Genomic DNA, 25000 nt, shown 5'->3' with positions numbered 1-25000 from the left:
TGGCTTAGTGATGGAGTTTATTGTTCGATTAAAATAGCTGTTGATTGCAGTAGGCTAGGTGACTGATGATCTGCTGATAATTCTTAATACTAGCGAGAACATTTTTACATGAAGGAGAACGTTTACGCCGTTATGGTGGCTAAGGGATGGAGTTAATTGTTCGATTAAAATTATGGCTGATGATCTATCTTGTATACTAGCAAGAACAATCGTTTAAAGAATCACAGAATGGCATTTGGGAACTGATGCTATGTCACAGTTTGCTATCGAAAGGTCACCTTTGTCAGCATTGAATTCCTTTATCTTTTTGCTTGTTTTACCTTTAATTAAAGTCTCCTTGCATTATTCTCGAGGATGATTTCACAAGTCTGCTGTCTATAAAATCTGAATGCGTTTTTCAAAGCCACACATCATCTTTGAAGATGCAGAGGGCCCGTTACCCATGTAGACAGCTCAATAGCAAGACCATCAGAAGTGCAGCTTTATGCTATCTAAGTCCATTAAGGTCCAATCTGTTCCTCTCGGAATTCGGAACTCGGAATGATTGGTTCCCATGTTGTAGATAAGAACACATTTTTTTTTGGAACAATACACCTTTTACTGTAACAGTTCTTTTACGCATTTACGCATTTCGAATAAACGATTGTATGGAGGTGCAATTGATTGTGCGTCTCCATGCAAATTGATTATTTTATGTCTCTAATACGCCATTGATTGTCACACTATGCAATTGATTTTCTATTAGTGTTAATGATTAACCATTGCGCGAGATTGAAAGGATATTTGTTATCTTTGATTGTCCAAAGGTGCAATTGTTCATCCGTTGATGCTATTGAATGTTAATTCACATGCAAATAGCGTTATTGAAAGTTCGTTCGCGTTGTTGAAGTTCATGGAAGTGCTAGTGAACGTAGTTTCGACTGTTGACGTAAATGAATGTATCTTTTGCTTAAATGAACAGCAAAAGGTGTAGTTCCCAGATCACCCATTAAGGTCCAATTTGTTCCGCTCGGGATTCGAAACTCGGAACAATTGGTTCCCTTTTTAACAATAAAGGACCATTTTGTTCCGTATCTTTATAAAAGCAGGTTCCCATTTTATCAAAAGGAACATATGTTTAGGAACAATATTTCCCAAATCATCCATTTAGGAGCAATATGTTCCGCTCGTGATTCGGAACTCCGAACAATTGGTTCCACTTTAACACTAAAGGACCATTTTGTTCCCAAGTAGTATGAAAGCACGTTCCGATTTCATGAAAAGGAACACAAAAAAGAGGAACAATCTGTTCTCGCTGTTCAAGAGGGGACGGTTCCAGAACCAAGAAAAGGAACGCCTTTGAAAAACAAAATGCGCTCAAAAACATCGTTACTTAAAAAGAAAGAAGCCAAAAAGCGACTAAAAGACCACTTTGTGGAACACAATCGAGTGCCGAAATTTTGCTGACAAAATACAACACTCAACTCAAAAAAGGAAACAAAATTGAAATTTGGGAAATGTTATAGAAAGAAAGAAAGAAAGAAAGAAAGAATGAATGAAAGAGAGAGAGAGAGAGAGAGAGAGAGAGAGAGAGAGAGAGAGAGAGAGAGAGAGAGAGAGAGAGAGAGAGAGAGAGAGAGAGAGAGAGAAAGAAAAGCCCAATTTAGAAGAATTTACACTGTTTGTATGGTGATTGAAACCAAGGTTGTGATTGGCTGATTTAAACTACAACTTTGAATATGATTGGTTGATTTAAACTTACCTACAACTTTGAATGTGATTGGCTCATTGAACTGTACGATAACAACTTGACAAGTGAATTAGTGGAAAATATAATTTTTTTTAAAAACCAATCACAATCGAGGAAATTGCAATTTTTTAGATTGATATGATAATTACCATAAAAGCCATTGAGGTAAAGATTTCAGGTTAGCCTTTTGCCTCACTCATTTCCACAGTACTTTCAGCAAAAGTGAAATTTCAGGAGATAAAAATGTGCTGTACACGTTGGTGTTTTAAGGTATTGGTGGTGCCCACGACAAGCCAAGACAGGAATTTTGAAAGTGGCACAGAGAAATAAAAGCAAACTGTCAGGTCCAAGTGCAGCTGAGACCAGAGCCAACTAATGGAAAGGACAAAAATGTCATAGCCATTGACTTGAACCATGGTAATGGGTGGTTTCATTGGCTACATTGCCAGAGAATTCACCGGTTTATTGCATACGCTAATTGAAAATGAGAAATTGTTGACGTACAGGTAACGGTCCACCTCATCATGGTTTTTTTTTTGCGAAAATTGGATATAACCCTTTAATTTCAATACTAAGGAAGGAAAAGTGGGAAAAGTACGTTATGACAAGATGCCACAGTGCTCGGTGAAATAATATTAAGAATTGCTTAAGAATGTATTACAGCTACTGTCTATTTGTATCTGTAACAATACTGTTGATTTTGTTTAATTTACTGGTATTAACTATTTATAAGTATAAAATCTATGAACAATTTTTTTATTGTACATGTATATTCAAATACTTTGCTGAGTCTCATAGAAACTTAACTTTCCGTGGTAGTGAAAGTGCTGTGTTACTGCACTCAGACAGTCTGAGATCGCTCATTGTCACTTCTTCCTCTCCCCATCTGATGTACCTCGTTAGAAAGCTTGTTGTTGATGCCATTGCAACTGTTGCACCTGAGAACCCCGTAATAACATGCATAAGTGAACTGTGGAAAGGTAAACATGCGGGTTTTCCTCTGCAAGAACTTATGGCAGTACCGATATTTGGAGTATTAATTTTGCAAGATTGTTGGGGAAGATTTGCAAAAAGAAATATTAGTCCCAAAATTGAGAGCATGTTGTCTGCTCTCAGAACTCTGGAAAACAAATTATGGGTAGGAATTTCCTGAAACACTGTCGTTTGTATCAAGCACAGGTTGAGTTAAGATAATTCAAAATCAGTAAAGAAAACTTTATTTGCACTGACCAACATATTTTGATTATCTGTAACATCTGGTTCAGCAGCTCAATTCAATGAAGCTGTGTACTAATAATAGTTCCCTAAAGAAGCTTCAATCATTATGGTCTCCACTTTGATTGAAAATTTAAAGGATCAAAAGAGATTATGATTGTCTTTTATTTTTCTTGTTGCTGTAGCAGTTACAGCCATAAATGGCACATTCTTGGAAACCACGGACTGCAGCATTATGGTATTATATGAAATGATAGTGATGTTATAGCTAAGCATGGTAACATTTCTTAGCACTGGCCAAAAATTGAGCAGCAAACCAAGATGGACGTTTCTGTTTAGGTAATTTGCTCATCCCTTTATAAGAATAAAAATTGGGTTTGCTGAGTTTGTTTTTTTTTAGTTATAAGTACCTGAAGATAAAATATAGGCAATTGATTCCTTCATGCTATCACAATGGCAGCACAAATATAATTTTGGTGTTTCACGTATGTATGGAAGCATGATACAGTATTGTTGTAATAACCCATCAACTAATCATGTCGATTTAAAGTGTCAATACTGTTTTCAGCCTTTTTGAATGGTAATTTGGCGCCATATCACAAATTTTAACACAAATCTTATTTGATGAGTGAGTTCTGAATCTTAAAAGAAGAAGAAAAACCTTAAATAATCGAAAAGTTCTTCTATCATGAACCACTCTCTCTTATGTCTTGTGGGGACAATTGACTGATCAACGACAGAGCGCAAAAACCGCTGATTGGCTAGAGAATAATGACGTAAAATGGCTTTTTTGGCGTAACTAAGTAGTATAGGAGTTGGGGGTACCAGATCAAAATTTGATCTGTTACCAAACCCAGCTTTATACTACTTTCCATATAATGGCTTTCAATTTTTGATCTCGTATTTTTAGTCTCGTATTTTTGATCTTATATTTTGGAAATCTATATGCTTTTAAAATAATATTACCAAGTGAAAAACTACATGATTAAATATTCACGTAATCAATCAAATGGAACATGAAAGAATCACAAAGCATGACACTCTCGGAAATAAAAAAAGGGGTTTCCCCGTGATTTTAACAAATCAAAAATGTACCCATAAATTTATTTTCTGATATTTTTTCTGATAAGAGTACAGATGTGATAAATTTTCTGATGCATGAAGTTTGTTCAAATATTTGCATAATCAAAATAGCGTGACATTTTGGTTAACTTTATGAGTAAACTTTATGAGTAAACTTTTATCATTCAGATTGTGCTTGCGGTACTTGTATGTAGACCGGCACTGCTGTGCCGTGACGTCAGAAGCAACTTTTTAGATTTTATAATGTCCGTATGCATAACTTGTCACACCATTGCTGTGAATATAGCGCTTATCATCAAAGCATGACAATGACACTTTATTAAGCTCATAGCTTCCAAGTTGATGTTTGTTGCTTCGGATTGTTTTCATTGTGTGATGCATTTGTTCATTATTAAACAGTACGTTTTATAATTTTCATGAGTGATGTTCTTTTTGATCACGATCTTTTTGATTCCCTTCGCTGTTTTATTATTTTGATTATTGTCTTTAATATATGAATACATTTTGATCTCAATCCGACGAATTCTGTGATAGGAATGCTAGAAGATTTATCTTTGAAAAAACAACCTTTTTCTTATTGCTCTTATCGAAATACGGTGATCTTTCAGGGTAGTCACTGTTGTCGAATTTGTCTTTATCATTCCAAAAGTCTTGATACACATCATTGGTTTCGATTTCATTTGTAAGACTATCGGTGTCTGTAAATAGCAGCTTAGCTTTGTCTCCATACGTCTTTTTAATGTAGTTGTAATGAAAATCATACATTAACGTCTTGCTCAGATCCAAGATACACATACCCACATATGCCGGCCTGTTTAGGGTTAGTGTCTCTTTGATTTTGTGTACTGCTACTAAATTTTCATTAAAGATCTTATTGCTAACATATGTTGGTTTAGCAGCCATTTTCAATAGTTTCTTTTCATCCGTGACGAGTCTGACATCAACACGCTTACGTAAATTTTCCATTGTTTTCCCAAATACGGAATTATTCATAAGTTTGAAGAAATCTTTTTCAAAAGCATTTTTGGCATTAGTTCTTTTATTGGTGTTAAAGTCAATGTACTCCTTCATCCACGGTGACTGATTGAACTCTAATACTCTATGGACTTTAGTTATTTTAATCCAAGATCAGTGTACAATTGAAGGTTTCTGTAATGGAGTACGTATTTTTCTTTGTTGCTTAATGTTGGTATTAATTTGTGTACGAGACCGGTTGATACATTGTATTTGGTAGCTATTTTTTTACAATACCCAGACAGCATATCTTTATTTACACAAACCCTCTCTGCAGCTAATGGGTAGTCGTTATGAAGGTCATGCAACTCTTCAGGATATGTTATGTCTACTTCTAGTATTAAACCTTTCTTGCTGTCTTCTTTATACTTGGCTAAGTCTAAATATTGTCTATCTGTTTTTCTGTCATCCATCTAAATCCGCCTGTTGATAGGTATTGACTCATTGCCCAACCATACAGACCGTTAGCATCAAGATACATAATATATTTTGAAGGCGCCTTTTCGTCATATGTTTTCATGTATTTATTGTTTGCTTTTCCATACCGGTTGGCAATGTAGCTTATTCCACCACGATTACCCTTTTCAACAAATTGAAACATATCAATATCAACCATAAGCTCTAATTTAATGACAGTCATCTTTAACATAGCATCCCATGAAAGCCCTGGAGACGTGAAATAATGACAGGGATCAAGTTTATAGTATTGCAGACAGGTCTTTCTAAAGTTTTCGAATACATCAGCTAACAGAAGGATGTCGCTTTTTAGATACAAATCGTAATATTCACCCATACATTTTAAGTTGAATGTTTTCCACACATTTTTAGCATGCTTGTAATCTCCATCTGATATATGTTCATCATTTAATATGCTGTAAAAGTTTTCTTTTTGTGGTAGCTTTGTTTCATTAAACTTTTCAAAGGAATCCATATAATCGTAAGGATAAATTCCTTTTTGTCTCATAAGCTGGAACAGTTCATTTTTGAATATTTCTTTTGTGTATTTTAATGATTCATCAGGTAAATTGCCAACTAGTTTATTAAGACTTGAACTCATAAATTGAAAGCTTTCAATAAATGTTAAGTGATTACCAAGCATAAAAGCCATATACTTTTCGATATTATTTGGGATAGCGTTAATATTCATTTGACATAGTTTTCCCTTTTTGTTTTTGTAAGTGTGATTTTTAGTTATTAGGCCAATATTTTGCATTAAAAAATGACTGTCATACCCACGGAGATTGTGGAATACAACCGGTATTTTGTCAGTTATTCGAAAGTTGAGATTACAGTCTTGATGAGCGGATCCCCTAAAAATACCAGTTATGTGACAGTGGTCTCTACATCAGTTTTGTTGTATTCTTTTTCGCATATGTGACATTTCTTTGCTTTTTGAAATTTGTCCTCATCATCTTTAGTCATTCTTAATGGTTTGCTGAATTCTTTTTTCATAAACTTCTTACAATATTTAACTTCCTCTAGCATAGCTTCCAAAATTTGTAAACGGCTTTTTCACCTCTGTAAATTTGTACTGGTTTAGTGTATTTATCATCATAACAACACACAACTTTGTAACCGTATCCACAGTCTGTATGCTTTTGGTATGCTTCGGTATATGATTTATTATTATCAGGTTGACATCCATGTATTTTTTCAGTAATAGCCTCAAAATCTGCATAGATAACAAATGGCACTGGTAGTTGTTTATGGAAATTATTGGATTTTAATATGTTGTCATTTTGTGTTGGCATTTTTATCGCTTGTGTGCCATTTACTTGGATGCAGTTTTCTTTGTGATTGATTAATACTTTTTCAGAACTGAAACACTGAAGACAATGCATGCAGAAATGTTTCCTCTCTTTATGCTTTGTTTGATTGTACATGAACTTGTTGAAATCTTTGATCAATACATAGTGATTGTTTTTGTTTTCTGTGATTAATAATAAATTCATATGGTCTTCATACTTTTCGTTTCGCAACATAAATTGGATATGGTTGTTTATCTTCATAACCAAAAACATTGATGTTGATCTCATTTTGTTTTTCAATTTTGTTGTATTGTTTAATAGTGACTGGAAATTCAATGCTATGATAATTTAAGTTGTCGACATATTGTTTGTCTGATCTTTTGATCCTCTGTGGGTATTTGTCTTGAGGATTCAAATGTCTGTTGTGACACCACCTGAAACATTGATTGTCTTCATTTTTCATGTTTATCAAACCTTTTGCACTGTTTCTTAGTTCTGTAGGTAGTTTTATGTAAGAAGATCCTTTAATTGGTTCATATTTAACAATATTAAGATGATGACTATCGACTGATTCAATAGTCCAACCTGAACCCTCTGAAATCCAAATCTTATTCAAGATTTGCTGTTTTGATAAAGATAAAGCTAGTTCAATTTGTGTATCATTTGTTATTGTTATTGACTGTTGAAATAAGCTGTTTTGAACTATCGTTCTTCACGCCCTTTTTTATTTTCAAATGTGACTATTAGTGTTTCAGCAAACTTAAGCCCTTTCATTGATATTAATATGTTTTCAATATGGTTAGCAACAGCCTTTCTTGTATTTTGCAGTTCCATAAGTGGGTCTTTGTTATTTTTGATATTTATCTCATAAGACTTTATGAAGCCTTTCAGAGCTTTGTTTGTTTGCTCTATCTTAGTTCTTAGCACTGGAACTGGTTTTTTGGTTCTTGGTGCTGGAACTGGTCTGTTTAATTGTTCTATTTCTTGCAACCATTCAGAAGGAGGAGCCGGTAGTCTTTTTCTCTCAAAATAGTCAACAAGTTCTTTTACACTGGTTTTAGGAGTTAAAACTGGTTTGTAAGTTATTGATGTCTGCATTGTTTTAGCGTTTATTGGTGCTGATGTCTTTTTTTCTTGATTCAGCAACAATTTAATCAGTTCTGATTTACTGAGCTTTTTCAGATCTCTATTGTTCATATTAGTTAGATTATACATTATATACTATACCTATAGATTTTTATCTTTAACTATATACATACGTGCGTTTGAAACATGGTAAAAATTCAAAGGATCCAAAATTATGGATTTTTTGAACTATATATTTTAGTCAAATCATGCTATTTTTCAAGATCATTTTTAGCATGCTTTTTTGTTTTTAGATGACACCATTTGCCAGCAAGAGTGTAATTTCTTCCTGTTTTACATATGTTACAGTAACAAGGCTTGTGAAGCATATAATCGGTTTTTCGTTGTCTTCTCTCTTCATCAGTGTAAAATCTTGGGGGGCCTCTTTTAATTTCTTTGTTTTCCATTATATAATAATATAAAACTATATCTTTTTAAATATATTTGGGTGCGTTTAAGATGTATCCGTTGGTTCATCTGGAATGACTTGTTGAACCTTACAGTATAAATCCTCAAGTTCATCTGATGACAAATTATCTTTACCATAGAGATACCATTTTCTGAGTTCGTCTAATTCATTTTTAATTTCTTTTATTTGTGATTCAATTTTGTTTTTTTCTTTTTTCAAATCGTGAAATCGACTTGCTAGAGAAACGATTTTTCGTAATGTGTATATCATATAATATAAGTATACATTATTTTTGTAAATGTGTGCGTTTAAAATGTAGCCAGAAGCAATTGAATATTTTTGGCTACATGTAGCAAAGACAGTCGAACTGTAGTACTATTGTTATATGTTACATAACTTAGGTTTAAATATGTTTTACCACAAAAGATGGTATGACCAAAAGTTTGGCGAATTTCTATCCTTGTAAGTTAAGTTTCCATATTTGTCTTTTATTTTTGATGCTCTAGCATGGTATCTTTGTCGTCTGTATGGATCCTTATGAACAGTAAAATCTTGGTATCTACTGTCACCAAAATGAACCTTTTTACCGTTTTTTAAAGTTACAACGTATTTTTTGTTTTCACGGTTGGAGTAATCAAGGTTTTTTGCTCTGTATAAAGCTCTTGCTCTTTGTCTTAATAAATCAAAATCTTTGCCAGTTACTATCATATATTGTATCACTAGATTATTTGTAAGTCCTTGAATGGTATCCAGCTATTGAAATCATCACTATATCCCATCCATTTCACCAGAGCTTGTTTCTTCTTGTAATCCCTCCGAATGACTTTATCAATACGGAAAACATCCTGTTTGGCTTTCAATAATTCGGGTTCATAAAATGTTCCTTCTATCTTTTCATCATTGAGATCCTTTATTTTGTAAGTGATTGGATTAGTGTATTGGATCTTATCAACTGTAAACACTTCTTCGGTCCAATTTGGTGAATACCCTTTATCAAATACCTTTCTTTTATACTTAGATATGCGAACCTTGTCACCTACCTTAAATTTTGGTTTGGATCTTGTTTGCTCTATATCACCATATAGATTAAAGTAAACAGTTCCTTGATTCTTTTTCTTAGATGCTTCAACAGGTGTCATTTTTATACTTGAATGTTTAGTATTATTATACTGTTTTACTAATTTTGGTAACATATCCAAATACTGTGTATTACCTTGAACAGTAAACTGCTTCCACATTTTGGATTTAATTGTTCTGTTTCACCTTTCTACCACTGAGGACTTTTTTTCATTTTCGGTTGAATACATAAGTATCCCATTTTTATCTAATAAGTCCTTCAAGTGTTTGTTATAGAACTCTTTACCCTTATCAACCCATAAATATTGTGGTTTTCTACCTTCCTTAAATATTGATTTGAATGCTTCAGTGACTGATTCACCTTTCTTATCCTTCAATGGTATAATCCAACCGTATTTGCTGAAAACATCAATAACCATAAGAAGATATCTATATCCTTTATTCCATTTGCTAAATTTTTCTTGCCCATATTTCATCAATATGATTTACGATTACACGCCGCCGAGTAAAGTTGCGTCTTATGGATGCATGTAATTCATCTGCTAATTTTTCTTGCCAGTTTTCTTTACTCGACGGCTTTTTCCGTTTTTTGAAACTCCCAGTCCGAGCTTCTGCTTAGTATTTATTGCATTTCTAGCTAGCCAATGACCCCACTGCCTTTCATTGTATGGCACGTTGTCCAAAGCTTCGACCATTTTTCGATCTGCTTTGTTTTTACATTTTCGATCATCACCACACACTGAATAATCGACATCATGCTGCATTGCTATAGCATCAGTTTTGCCAGTCGGTATATCGTATATTTCTAGTATTTCACCAGTTTTTGGGTCATACTTCAGTTGATTTTCCAAATCATTATAAGGTCATGTGTATTTATGACCGGGTAGCGTCCATCCGCTTTTTGGTTTTGGTAATTTACCAATAGCTTTGTGAATGTCCAAAAAACCACCGTCTAGATCTTTTCTGTTTGTTGTGTATTTTTTATTTGGTCTTATTTTTGTTGACAATTGATTTAAAGCTTGTGATCCAACATTTTGAATTGCTGGATTGAGTTTATCCAAAGCATAATCAATGGCTTTCTTCTGTAACTTTGGATCTCGTAGCATTTCTGATGTGTAATATCTACCCATTTCAACTGCTTTTTTACCAAGATAAGGTACTCCTTTGGTTAAAAATAATTCTGCTGCTGTATTACCTAAATCTGACATGATCCCTTTGCCTGCCATCTCTGACAGGCTATTTAGTTTCCCTGTTTTTTAACAAATTTGGTCTTTTTAATGCCGCATTCAGCACAAGTGCAAAAGAACATTAGTCTGCCATTTTTAGTTGTTTTGTAACCTGAAGGCTCAGTACATTCAGTTACTTTCTTTTGTTTAACACAATAAGAACGCATTATATACATAAGTTAGATATTTTTAAAATAATGTTCGATAAATGTCTCATTTTTCATTGTATCATTTGTGTTGAATACTTGCAATAAATCATAATATGAGTTACCTTTATTCATTTCATTTAAAAAGTATAAACAAAAGTACCCACATGTTGTTGTGTACATATTTTGTATCTGATTATTTTGATGCAACAAAGTCAAATTTTTCTCTTTGGCATGATTGACCATTTCTTGAAACGGAGGCATACCGAAACTATCAAAATAATTGATCACTTTGTCTTCTACATAAGTGGCTACCCAGTGACTTCCACTCATATATGCAGGTTCAAGATTGTAGATGAATAACGCCTGTTTATGGTTATGTGGAACATTTTCATCTCTTGACAGTACATCATTGATTGGTATATTCAAATATTTACACCATTTTATTAGATCATGGTTACTCAAAGGGGTGTTTTTATAAAATTTTGGTTTTACAATATCGCTCCTAAAAGAGGGATCCCGTTGAATGGACTGTTTTTTCCCAATAGTAGTCCCTTTCCTGATTTTTTTTTTTTTTTGGTTGTTCTTTTTTTTTTACCATTACCAGTCACATATGGTGGATAACTATAAAATGGAGGGGGTATTTTTGGTAACCCAATTCTAGGTGCTCCATTACCTCTTCTAGGCCAGGTAGGTGGCAACCCAACATGTGGAGCTGACCCTCCCATTAACTCTTTGACAGCATCAATAGCTAGTGGAATACCAATGCTAGCTAACAGAGTGCCTAAAAATCCACCTGATTGTGTTTTTGTCGGCTTTATATGGACAGAAGAACCCATTTTAATTGCATTTAATATATCTCTTTGCTGTTTTGTTGTAAACATATTTGTATATGGCATCAGTTCACTGATTTTATTATGTGGAATGATTAAACCACCAGTCTGCACTCCTTTACCAGAGATCGCTTTAACCAATTGAGAAGCACCTTCACTGGCCAACCCTCCAAGAGCTGACAACCCTAGTGTTTTTGCTATTGTAGGTGCGAATGATCTTCCAAGTGTTAATACTGTACTCAAAAGACTTCCACCGACTTGTTTCCTGATATTCGTTTTGGCTAATTTGATGTCCATTCCTTTGTTCAATTTGCGATTTTTTGGTAATCTTTTTTTTACCATTGCTGGAACATAAAGAGTGTCGTTTCCATTAAGAGAATCATTTGTTAGTCTTAGAACAATTGTTTCCCTTTTATGGTAAGCATTACTCAGATTCTTTTTTTGATTATCTGAAAGTCTTACGTTGATTTCATGAAGTTCAGTCATATAATATATGTTCTATAATTCCAGTTACAAAACATATACAAATAAATAGGAGTTATTGACTTCATTTCATATTACTATTTCAGTTGTGGGCTTATACTATAACCAGTTCATTTCCGATTTTGTCAATGACGACTGTTTCTTCATATAAAACGATAGCATGTACGTTGAAAGGACTGTCGCCAGCACTATTAGCATTGAGTTTATACCTAAAAATCAACTGTTTGGGATCTCTTGTTACTTTCTCTGCCTGATATGACAGATCAAAATAGATCAGTGACCATAAACTATTATAATTAGCTAGATTCAACTGGGTTCCGGTGTTGTAATCGTTTTTCCTCATTGCATAAGACATTAAATCGTTGAAGATTCTTACTTTACTTTCAGAATCATATTCAGCTTCGGGATAAAAGACACCATTACCATATTCTAGACGACATGTTGTCAAATAACTACCATTCCCACGATCGGCATTTATATTAAATGTATCAAATTCATGTGGATTTGCCGCCGAATTCCTTGTTTTAGCTCGTTGTAGGTATACAAAAATTGATTTAACATTGTCAATACTGGAAGAAATCTGGAAGAATCCACTACCATTCCTCGGACTTGACATTTGATACATTTCTCTGAGATACGTCCATTTATCCTGTTTTAAAAAAGAACCAATGAACTTATCATACAGACTGTCCTTTGGAGTCAGTTTTGGAACCCATAGTAGAAATCTGTTAATGACAACCCTTCCATCATCAACTGCGTCAACGTCAAGTTTTTGAAGTAGTTCTCTATCATCCGGTAGCTTTAAAGTAAATTCAAGCTGCATTGGTACCAGCATCTTACCCTCCAACTCTTCAAAGAAACTGTAACGATTAAGAGGTATGATTCTATTGACATCAGAATTCCCGGTCGTTAAAAGTCGTCTAGCCTCAAATCCTGTATTCTGATTAGCATTAGCTATAAGATGATTTGTATCTAAATACCAAAGACTATTCTTGGCTACACTTCTTGAGTAATCATCAGAATATTCCAGTAAATTCTTAACAAAAACGACCTTGTGTAAATTATCAGTATCATACACAATTTTACCAGCGCTTTTAATCATCATATGAGAAATCAATGAATGAGATCCATTAATAACTGTTATACGATCTGCACCATAGGCTGTACCATCAGCCAATTTTTTATACCTGGAACTGGACCTCGAAATAAGCATTATACCAATCGTAAAAACTCGATTGATCATTGATTGTAAATGTATATCCATTTTTCTCCTGATGTTGACCATTGGCTGGGGCTCTAATTACATCATCAAGTTGGAAACGCACTAACTCATTTCTTTGTAAAAATTCACTTGTTCTAAAAGCCATTTATACTATTATATTATATAATTTTGCTATCATGTTATTTATTTGAAGACTCTACGCCTTCTTCCAGATCCTGATATCAATCTATTGAGGATCATATCAGTACTTTCATCTTGCTGTTTAATGGGTGAGGATGGAACAATTGCCCTTTGTGTTGTAGCTCTTTTTCTCAAATTTGCCAATTTTTAGGTCTCCTGACTTCTCTGATACCGCCTTACCCAGACGATCACCTGCATGGGAAACCCCTGATTCTAATGCCTTCTTTGCTATTGGCTTAGCAAATTTCTTGAAAACAGATGATGCCACACTCTTTAACGGTTTAAAAATATTATCAACGATAAGTCCAGACCCTTTGTGTTGATATACAAATCTACCAAGTTTTGGATGATAAAACCTCTTGAATTCATACGGTTTCATTTATACTTTTATGTTACATTATTCTATGCTTTTTAAAATTAGTGGAAAAGCTATATCCGCTCCATTTAGATTCAGTAATCTTCTTTTTCCATCTGTTACCCACATTCTGATTGATGAAATTGTAATTTTATTAACTGGATTAAATGTAACTCGTCGTGGTTCGAGGGTGAAGGAGTAACTTGGAGTTAGTACACTGATTGAGAATGAATAAATGATGTCTGTGTCTTTACCGTCTACAAGCGATTTGTTAATTAAATCACAATGAATATTGAGTATGTCTGTGTCTTGACTGAGATTTGGCAATTTAGGCCCAATATGTGTTCCACTTGTCAATATCTTTTTGTCAAAACCGATTAGGTCATTAAAAGTACTTGCTCTCAAATCAAGTTGGTAATTCTGAGCTAATGTAATAGTAACCCTAAATGTTGTTGTATCAAATTCTAGAGTGATTGGAAACGTACCACCAGTTTTCGTTACATTTTTAATATATGTATTAAAGTCTGTATAATTCCATACACCGGCTGGAAGTGTAATGTTTTTAAAAGTTGAACCATTATCTGAACTATATTTGATCAATTGATTTTTGTATTGAGCATTTACATTAAACCATGTGAAACTCATGTTAATAACTCGATTCAGACCAATGACATATTGCTTATTATTTTCTAGAATTATAGGTCTGGTAAAAATTGTAGTGAAATCTTCTGGTTTATTACCGAATTGATTTTTTACAGAATAAGAAGATAGTACTATTTCTCTTTGCATTATATAATAAAGTTACATTAAATTTTGAAATATTGTTTGTATAATTTGTCATATTGTGATCTGTTGATTGTTCATATCTTTAAAAGCATATCCAATATAGAAACACCCATATTTCGCATGTCAATGCTGGTATTACCTGCCAATATCTCACCAACAATTAAATCCAATTTTTTCAGAAGTTCTTTCGGTTTGTTGAAAAATATAACATTACCACCTTTTTGTTTTTTTTCCTGCCAGAACCTTTTATTGTTTCGATTTTATTTTCATAATGCTTTATGTATTCATTTAAAGTAGCTCTTGCGTTGTCTATTCTTTTGTTTAGCATTTGCCTATCTGCATCTGAAATTTCTCCTGATTTATATTGTTTTGTGACATGAGGTTTGTAACCTTTTAATTGATTTCTTTTTGCTTTAGCGCCATTAATAATCTTATTGAGATATTTTTGTTTTTTTGTTTAGTCATTTCTTGTTGATTCAGTACCTTTTCAACTGAATCATAATTTTGAATACCAAGATCATCCAATATCTCATTGTCCATGTCTTCATCATCTATTGCATAATCTATCTCATCGTCGGTATCATATTCTGGTGGCAATTCTGGTTCTTCAGGAAAGTACTGAGGATCAACATAAATCTCTTTTTTTCCTTCCAGAATATCTTTTAAAGCTTCTTCATATGTTGGCACCAGTTGTTTTTCTTGCTGTGGCAAAACAGGTTGTTCAAATAGATCATCTAAACCCATGTCCTCAACTTCATCCTCTATATCAATGCCGTAATCTGGAACTTTTCCTTTCTTCAGTGGTCGTTTTTTCCTTAGCATCCTTAAAACCTGATTACCATCAATAACATCATCTAATTTACTTGTAATTGGTTTAAACACTTTTGAAAATCCCTGTTGACTGGTCTGCTGACCAATATTATGTTTTGTAATTGCATTATGGACATAATTGGTCTTATCCCCTAATTCAGATTTACTCTTTGCGAGTTCTTTCCACCTAAGCAAACTCATTTTTGTTATATTATTACGTTACATAAAATGGAAATTCATATATAAAAAATAACGTTTTACACTGTGTTGAACACCATGTTGAACACCCTGTTAAACACCATGTCATTGAAATAATATAACCATATAATATAAAAATGAAAATACCAAATTATGATACTGACGACGATGTTGTCACAAACTTCACACAACTACATGATTTTATGCCTGATCGATGCTTCCGCATGCTTGTCTGTGGCCCTACTGGGTCTGGAAAAACAAATACACTCCTACATATGATTTACAAACTATTGTACTTTGATAAAATATACCTGTATGCGAAAAATTTAGAGCAGTCTAAGTACCAAAAAACTTGATGAAGCTGGTTATGATGTCATTGAAGCAAGCAATGATAAAATCATTCCTGTAAATGATCTTGATAGTGAAAATCAGAAATTGGTAATATTCGACGACTATGTTTGCGAAAAGAACCAAAAACAGTTAGTCGATTATTTTATAAGAGGAAGACATAAAAATTGCAGTGTCATATATTTGAGTCAAAGCTACTATAAGACACCAAAAGATGTCAGATTAAACTGCTCACATTTTGCTATTTATGAATTTCCAAGTAACAACGAAAAATCGCTTATTTGCAGAGAAAACAATGTATCAAAACGATTATACGAAAGAGCAACTGGTGACCCTTACAGCTTCATATATATCGATAAGCCACGGAAATTTACAACAATGAACTTCAATGGAACAATATAACCCATATATATATATGAGTTACTCTAATGGTAAATTACATGAAGAAACAATATCGCATGGCAAAATTATTGAAATAGTAAAAGGATTGCCTGGTGTTGGTTTTAAACTAACAGATGACGGTGATTACGATATTCAAAATAAAAAACTAAGAAATGTAGATTCACCACAAGCGAATAACGACGCAACTACTAAGACTTATGTTAATAATGAGGTTTCTGGGTGTTTGAAAACAGATGGAAGCAATGCAATGACCGGAGCTCTCAATATGGATAACAGACGTATCGAGAATGTGGGAGCAGGTAGACATAACACAGCTGATGCACTAACACATCTACAATTCGAAGCCTTTTATCTCGATTTCAATACTAACACTGGGAATATAGAAACCCAAAATCCTATCAGTATGCAAGATCAAAGAATTACTGTTTTAGCTGAACCATTACATCATAAAGATGCTGCAACAAAATTTTACGTCGACAGTTATGTGTCTCAAAAAGGTGATAAATCAGAACTTGTCAATTATTTGAAAAGAGACGGTTCAGTATCTGTAACTGGAGATTTAAACATAATAAAATAACGCAAGTTGGAAACGGTTCACATGCGACTGATATCGTTAATAAAGGATACATTGATACTGAACTAGCCGCCAAACCTAATATAGATCAGGTCATACTACGAGATGGTTCACAAGATATGACTGGCAATTTAGACATGTCTCAAAAAAAGATAATCAATTGCGGACCACCAAGCGGTCAATTTGATGTTACTAGAAAACGTTATGTCGACAATCAGTTTTCAAGATGTTTGAGATTGGATGGATCAAATAAGATGACCTCAAATCTTGACATGAACAATCAACAAATGAAAAATGTGAAAGATGCAACACATAATCAAGATGCCATAACTCTGAAACAAGTGAATGATGCCATTTCAACAACAAGTACCAATAATAATAAATACGCAGATCAGAAAATATTTGAGAGTCATATAAGCACACATACGAATCGTAAAAATGTGTTAAAATATGCTATGGATCTAGGTGAATTCACCGAAGATTACGGTGTTCAGGATGTTGATTTAATCACATTCAATGACATGCCCCATAAAACCAACAAAAAAACATTCTCTATGAAGGTTCAAAGAACATCTGATGGATCGAGTGAATATAAAGGCAGATTTGATTTTAACCTTTTCAAAATGATTCGAGATGATTTCAGTAACAAATACACAGTGTGTGTTGAAACATATTTTCAAAAATCACCATTTTACGAATATGAATTCAGTAGTACGATATTGGGTTTTGAAAAACTGATATGAATATTGATTCAGGACTAACAATAAAAGTGAATTCTGATTACAAGTATCTCCGAACTATATTGAATCTGAGTCCAGACGGTACTTCTAAATCGATAGAACGACGTTTGTATGTGAATTTCAAGAGCAACTTTGACAATGACTCACCAAATTTACTTCCTGTTTTTGTGCTGGTTTATGCCATCAAAGGAGAAAGCAAAAGCAATATCGACATGTCGACATATGATTATGAACGGGCAACAGAGGTTGTAAACAATCAATTTCAATTACATGTCCCATTAAACATGAATGGTGATGAAATTTTGGGTTTACCATCCCCAACAAGAGATAATAACCCTGTAACCAAAAAATATTTATTCGATAGTGTTCTGCTATCATACATTTGGGGTGTAACTAATACAAACAGTGTTTCATGTGATTTTTCGACAGCGCGTGGAGACGTTTTGAAGTTCAGTGAAATTTTCATCGATTCAATACAGATTTTTGCTTCATCAACTTATACATTTCAAAGCAATCATCGTTTAATCATCCAAACATCTACTGCAGCAATTTACAATATATTTTTCACAGCTAATAAAACCATCACTGTTAATATAAATAGATATTTCAGAAACGTAAATTATATCAGAATAAACTTTTCAGATAGAATAAACAAGAGATTCAAATTTACAATCAAATACAAAACATTGTTCCATTAAAATAAAATGACGTATTTAATATGACACTCTATGTAAAAAAGGAAAATGGTGATTATCTTCTCGATGACAACGGTGAAAAAATCGAATATACCATAGACTATCATTCAAGTTCAGAAGATTTAACCGACGATACCACATTTTTAATAAACGATGATGGACACATAAAAACTGATAAAAATATAGTTGCTAAGGCTGGTACTGACGACTCTCATGTTGTTATCAAAGCACAGGTCGGTGACATTGTTAGAGACAGTTTTCTCGATTTGTGGGTTAGCGAATATCTTCGGATGTATGCAAATTGTGTTTATCAGATAGACAGAGCTGATAATCAGAATGTAAAGATGGATGCAAGCAGAAAAGTAGAGACAATATATGACAAGAGTAATGAAGAAAGTGATGCTACTCAATCTGATTTATCGAAAAGACCCTCGGTCTGTACAAAAGCTGAAAAACATAATGGTCGATATTTCTTGAAATTTGGTGGCACACAAAAAATGATATCACAGGTAAATCTGAACAATAATGCGGTTAATGTATTTGTTGTTTATAAATTGGATTCAAGAGGTTCACCACAGAGTTACTGGAATAATGGGTTGTTTGGCCATGACAATGGCGGTTATGATAAATTTGTAGCTTATTCTGGATCAAATTTAGTTGTTAGTGGAGCTCATTTAACAAATAAATGCGTTTACGTCGGCCCTGCAAGTAGTTTACAAAGTTTTTTGCAATTAGACGATTATACGACTAATGATCTTGGAGAGCTAAATACCTGGCATTGTCTCAGTGTTCACTGGGATAACAAATCATCACCAAAAACCGATAAAAGCAATATATACTGGAATAAAAAGCATATTGGTGATTTTACTGCTGATAACAGAACAGGAAACAATACAACCGTTTTCGGTGGTTTAAATCCTAGTAGTAACATAGCACCCCTTAATGGATCCATTGCTTTTTTTTGTGTATATTTGAATAACATTTTAGATGAGAAAACAGTTCTAGATCATCACACGGTGTTAATGAAGCGGTACAATGTAACGTAATATATATGTACATCAACAGTTTATTAAGATTTGTTAAACATAGTTTTCAGGAAGCAAAAGAAAAACATCCACACATCGACAACAAAATATTGAAATCAGCTCTTGTTTATCAATACCTGCACTTTTTTTATTTTGAAAGAGACATATCCATAAACAAAATTCTTGAACTCAATAATGGTGAAATCGGTCTAATAGGCCCTGGAAAAAGTTGCATAACTTGGTTATTTGAGAGGATGTTTGGTTGGAATAAAATATTGGGCAGTCATAGCATTCTACACGATGCTTTTGGCAGGTTCTACGATCACTATGGTTTGGGTAGAGGTTATGTATACTCAATAAGTCAATACCATACGTCAAGATGGATGAAAAGATCACCTTTTGTGGTCAAGTCACAGGTCTTATTTATTGTCTATTGAAAAGATTGACAATCTAAACTATACGTATGAAGAATCAAAAGAAGAAAATATTCGACTGGAATCATATATCAGACAAGCTTACAGAAGATGAAGTGGATGAACTAAAGAGCTATTACAAGGCATATCACAAAAAATGTTGGGCTTTTAAACAAGCATTGAAACATTACAAGAAATACAAATTGATTGGTAACAGCATTTCTATTTTGACAGGGACAGGAGGCATTATTGCTGCTATTGTCACTCACGGTATTGCTTTGGTAGGAATAAGCACTGCTGCTATACTGATCAAAAGCTACATGGGCTATCAATCTCTTGATCTCAAAATACAGAATTGCATATACGCTTATCAATCTTATCAGCACATTTTAATCGATTTAAAAGACATGATGAGAAGCGGTGATTACAAACCGGATTTTCACACAGAATTAAAAAATGTAGATGATTTTGTGACTGATATATGTCCTTCCGTTGAAAAATTTCTTATTAAATACAACAACAAATTCACTCTTGAATGATTTTCATGATTTCGTCAGATATCAGTGCGAGTACATCATTCCAATATTCATTGTACGTCTGCAGTGTTTTTTTGGATTTTGTCGTCTTGATCTTTTCACAAGGAAGATTAAGCATTTCAAATATATTTTTTATAATAAAGTTAATATTTATCATCCTTTTTCGATCGTTCTTTATTAAATGAAAAACTTTTCCTAGTTCTTCAAAAATCTTAATTATTTTGTCCTTGTTTTCTACAGTAATCTGAAAATTATTGTTCAAAGCTATATTGTTAATGATGTTTTCTATATGATTTACGTTGATAAACTGATTTACGGTGGAATCTGTGTTTGTTTTGATGGAATTCAACATATTCTATAGGAGGTTTGTAACCATGAACCTTTCCACAATTTTTACAAACTATATTTTTATCATTTACTGTCAGGTTGACTGCAACATGACTTTTGTTCAATTGTATGCTTTCCGATTTTTTTATTACAAAAATGCCAAACAATTACTTCCATTTTAACAAGTTCATTATGTATGTTCTTACAACTCATTATACTATTATATGAGATATTATTTTTTAAAAAACATATAGATTTCCAAAATATAAGATCAAAAATACGAGATCAAAAATTGGAAACCATTATATGGAAAGTAGTATGGAGTTGGGTTTGGTAACAGATCAAAAATTGATCTGGTACCCCCAACTCCTATACTACTTAACTACGCCTGCGCAAACTCTAAAGATTCGAAGTGATCGAGACAGTGATCGATCGAAGTGGAGAATAACACTCTAGCATTTGTCAAATTTTGTGGAAAGTTAGACGACTCATACCCTGGGTGCCAGAGGAATTTTTTTCAAGGTCGGAGAGAACACTCAGCGATTCCAAATCAACGGTCGAAGACACACGATTGATTACTTCGCAAGTCTGCATGTCAAGTAGCAATGCGTCCTCTTGTATAAGTTTTGCTGGTTTTGGCTACTGTGAATTTTCTTGACATGGGGTGTTGGTCTGCCCCCAGATTATTTAAAAATCTTACAGAAACCAGCGAACTGGCAACGAAATTCTTCTTTGTTCTCGAGAACTGCAGGAGCAACTTGGTCTTGATGGACGAAAGGCTTTTGCTTTTGAAAATAAGTTTGGCCGGCCGATGTACGTTATCGCGGACTGTAACGCGGTCATACCACTCGGATCGTATAAAATCGTCCACTGGGTTTCTTGCTGCACATGAACTGTGAGTGAACTTGCGCTACAAAGTTGTATTCTCTGAACTCCTGGTATTTGAACTTTCCACGTCACGTAAGCTTGCCTTTTAATAGCCAGCGGTCTGTGCGACGGTTTTGTTGCTGTCCCTCGCAAATGGTTGTGCAGAAACCATTCCAGGAAATCTGCATCAAAGCGTCTTCCACTCAGTGTTTGGCAATATTGTCCTGATCAGTTGTTGAACAGCCCAGAAAAGTACATTACAGTAACAGAGTAGCCATATTGGTCAACTTTTTCACATTTATAAATGTAAGTTTGCAAAACGGCTACAAAAACACATGTGCAGTAAAGCTTTGGAATCATGCAAACACTTCAGGTACATTATATAATAATAATAATAATAATAATAATAATAATAATAATAATAATAAGCCTTACAGCTTTGAATAATACACATTTTCTTTAAAACAATTAATTTATTCGTCTGTCACCTCAACAAAACAGCTTGTGGCTATTTTGAAAAACCGCTTAGGTGATTATCACGTAATAATAATCATCTCAATGACAACCAATCAGCGCAGAGAGCTTTCAGTAATTATACTAATAAGCATATAATTCCTATAGCACAAGACAATAATGAACAATAACATTATTATGATTCCATGAGTGCATGTTGATATGAGATCAACCACTCAATCATATCCATTGATTTTTGTTTTATTAAATTTTCATTTGATTCTTAACACTTGGACAAATTTAAAGCCAATCAGTTTCCAGCGTGGTAACACTTAACGCAATCAGTTTCCATATTATGTCATACTGTATAAGAGCTGTTAACTGAGAGTGAGCGAACCAATCAGAAAGCTAAAAACACAGTATCCGTGGTTCAAAATTTCATAATGTAAGGTATTATCTTTCCCCTTGTGCTTACACTGTCATTATTCACTTTCTGTGTAATGGTTTTATCATTGTTTTTGTTTGTAGGAAATGGTAGCCATACCTGATTTATGAAGAAACTGAAGTTGTGCAGTAGTACAGCAACCTACTTTTACTCTCTGCAGATTAGCTTTCTTGGTTCACGGAAAACCCTTTTCATTATTGTAAATACATTGTGGCATGGAAGATATTTTCAAACAGGTCTGGAGAATGTTCACCACCAAAATTTCCCATTTTGTCTGGATCATATAAGTTCTTTCCTCCTTTTGTTTAGTGGTTGACTAGTGACTTGTGAAATTGTATGGTGCACAAGAGAGCTAAATGCAGTGTCTCCTTGAGTTGTAAAACATATATTAAAGGAACACAAATAATATTGTCATTTTTGTTGAGTAATGTTAGGATTTAGTACTGCCAGTGGTATTACAAGTGTTCCTTTTGAGTGGATTCCCCAATTTTCTGCTAACTTGACCCAAACAGATATATATAGGTGGAGAACAAATTCGGGAAAATGAAAGAAAAAACTACTAAACATACATCAGTTGATTATTACAATACACTATTTGTTTTGTTCAATATTATTTGCACTAGAAATAGAATTAACGACCATAAGAATTTAGTCTGTGATAAGGAAAAGTTTGTTCTGACTAAAACCTATATTGGAAATTTAGGCATTTGGGGTGCTTTTTCACAGGGTTACATGTGCATGGTATTAATTTTTATGTCAGTCCAATATTTTTCTTGAAAACTGTGTTGTCTCTATAACTTTGTCCTTTTTTGTGAAGCATGACATTTTCTTCTCTCAATTCAACATTTGATTTGTGTTGCTGATCTTGTTTTTCCAGCAAAAGTGTGAACTATGTTGAATAATAATTATTTTTGTTATATAACTGTATTTGCCCCCAGCAGTGCATGCTCTCATTGGTTACTTCAAGGTCACATGACATCTAACAATAACACTTTTGCTGTTCAAAAGTCTCTGAGCGGGCAACAGTGCAAAATCTATGACGTCAGAGGGTAACAGTGCACTGTTGCCCGCAAATGTTGACCGACGACCACCGTTGCTGTTCCCATTGCACGTTTTCCTATTTGTGCTATATAACAAATCACTTAATGACTGGTCTCTCAGGAAACAGTTCATTTTGTTTCCCTCGTCTGCGCCTCAGGGGAACATTGGAAATTTTTAGGGAAACAAAATGAACTGTTTCCCTCGGGACCAGTCATTAAGTGTTTACTGTTGGGATAATAGCAAAATTATTGACCTTGGGTGTTCGGTGACACAGCTACATTGTAAAGCATAACCATTATGAAAATGATATCTGTTTTACCTTATTATAGTGAGCTAACTTTTTGGTGTGGTTTTACTCACAGGTCTTGTAATAGGCCAAAAGCAATTTGAGAAATTCATGGGGTTGTGCATCGTGTTCAATGCAGTTTGTTCTGTGCATGTAAATAATAATATGAAATGACACATGTTTAGTGTGTTACTGATTACAGCCAACAGCCTGTGGCGCTCAATATAATGCTAAGCAGTGTACTGCTGTCAGTGGTGTGTGTGTCTTGGTGAAGGGAGAGGGTGGGTTAGTACTGCAAAGGCATTGGCATGTCATTGTCGTAATGAGCTAAACCCAAATACTTACCTTCATGTTTTTTTGTGAAAGTTTTTGTTTTCGTACTCGATTTTTCTCTGCTTAATATCCAGCTCCTGCCCTTGATCCTTGAGCGTTTTCTACCTGTCTGCCTCATTCTGTGTAACTTAGTGCTTCAGTTCTCTTGGCAGATTTTTGGCACTGACAAAGAAGGGGGCGTACAATCTATATTGAGGGGTAGGGGAAATTCAATTCAGGGCAGATTATTATTGCAACTATTGTAATGTTATTCCATCACTCACCTTCATTGGTGAAATGTATTCATCCATGTGACAAATTCTGTAGTCTTTGTGAGCCAGTAGCAAGTGGCTCTCAAATAAAAATTTTCTAGTGTTGTGAACTGTTTTGCTGGCATCAAAAGCCAAAAAACGCGCTTTGCACATTGAACTAGAGCACCTTTGCTGACATTTTCAGTCTCTAAACGGAAAAAGCAGCTTACTTTGTTGACAGTTGACAGTTGACAGTTGACATGTTTTATTTTTAGTTACACAAAACATAGGAATGAACGTTGTTAAAGGGAAAAAAATAACAGGGTTTGTTGTCAATATTTGCCGCTGTTTTAAATGTAACAGGCAGCCGCTCTGTCGCCCTGGCTTATAAAGCGAGAAAACTTACATTGTATTACATGAACAATGTCGACAAGATATTAACTGGAAGTTAAAAATACATGTACGTTATATGCATTTCAGGACAACTTACGACCCCAAAACCTCACAAACTATATCGAGTGGTGTGAAAGTATAAGGCACTGGACTTCGCTTTTCTGTGTAAAACCAGTTACAACTGTGAAGACGAACACTAGCGGTAAAAAAACCTGCTTCTCTTCAAACTTCGATTTGAAAAAGTCTCTCTTGG

General features: G+C 34.0%; 1 protein-coding gene and 1 long non-coding RNA gene across 4 annotated transcripts in view; one reads left to right on the top strand and one right to left on the bottom strand.

Annotated features, from left to right (window-relative positions):
• The window catches only part of LOC138042947 (adhesion G-protein coupled receptor D1-like), a 191347-nt gene that overhangs the window by 33331 nt on the left and 133016 nt on the right, over positions 1-25000 (bottom strand). The gene's annotated exons all lie outside the window — the stretch shown is intronic.
• Positions 21804-23307, top strand: LOC138042954 (uncharacterized). The gene is made up of 2 exons (XR_011131137.1): positions 21804-21939; positions 22548-23307. It is a non-coding gene; the product is annotated as an uncharacterized lncRNA (long non-coding RNA).

Source organism: Montipora capricornis, chromosome 3, assembly GCF_036669925.1.
Source record: "Montipora capricornis isolate CH-2021 chromosome 3, ASM3666992v2, whole genome shotgun sequence".
NCBI lineage: Eukaryota > Metazoa > Cnidaria > Anthozoa > Scleractinia > Acroporidae > Montipora > Montipora capricornis.
This window is presented reverse-complemented; position numbering and strand designations above follow the sequence as displayed.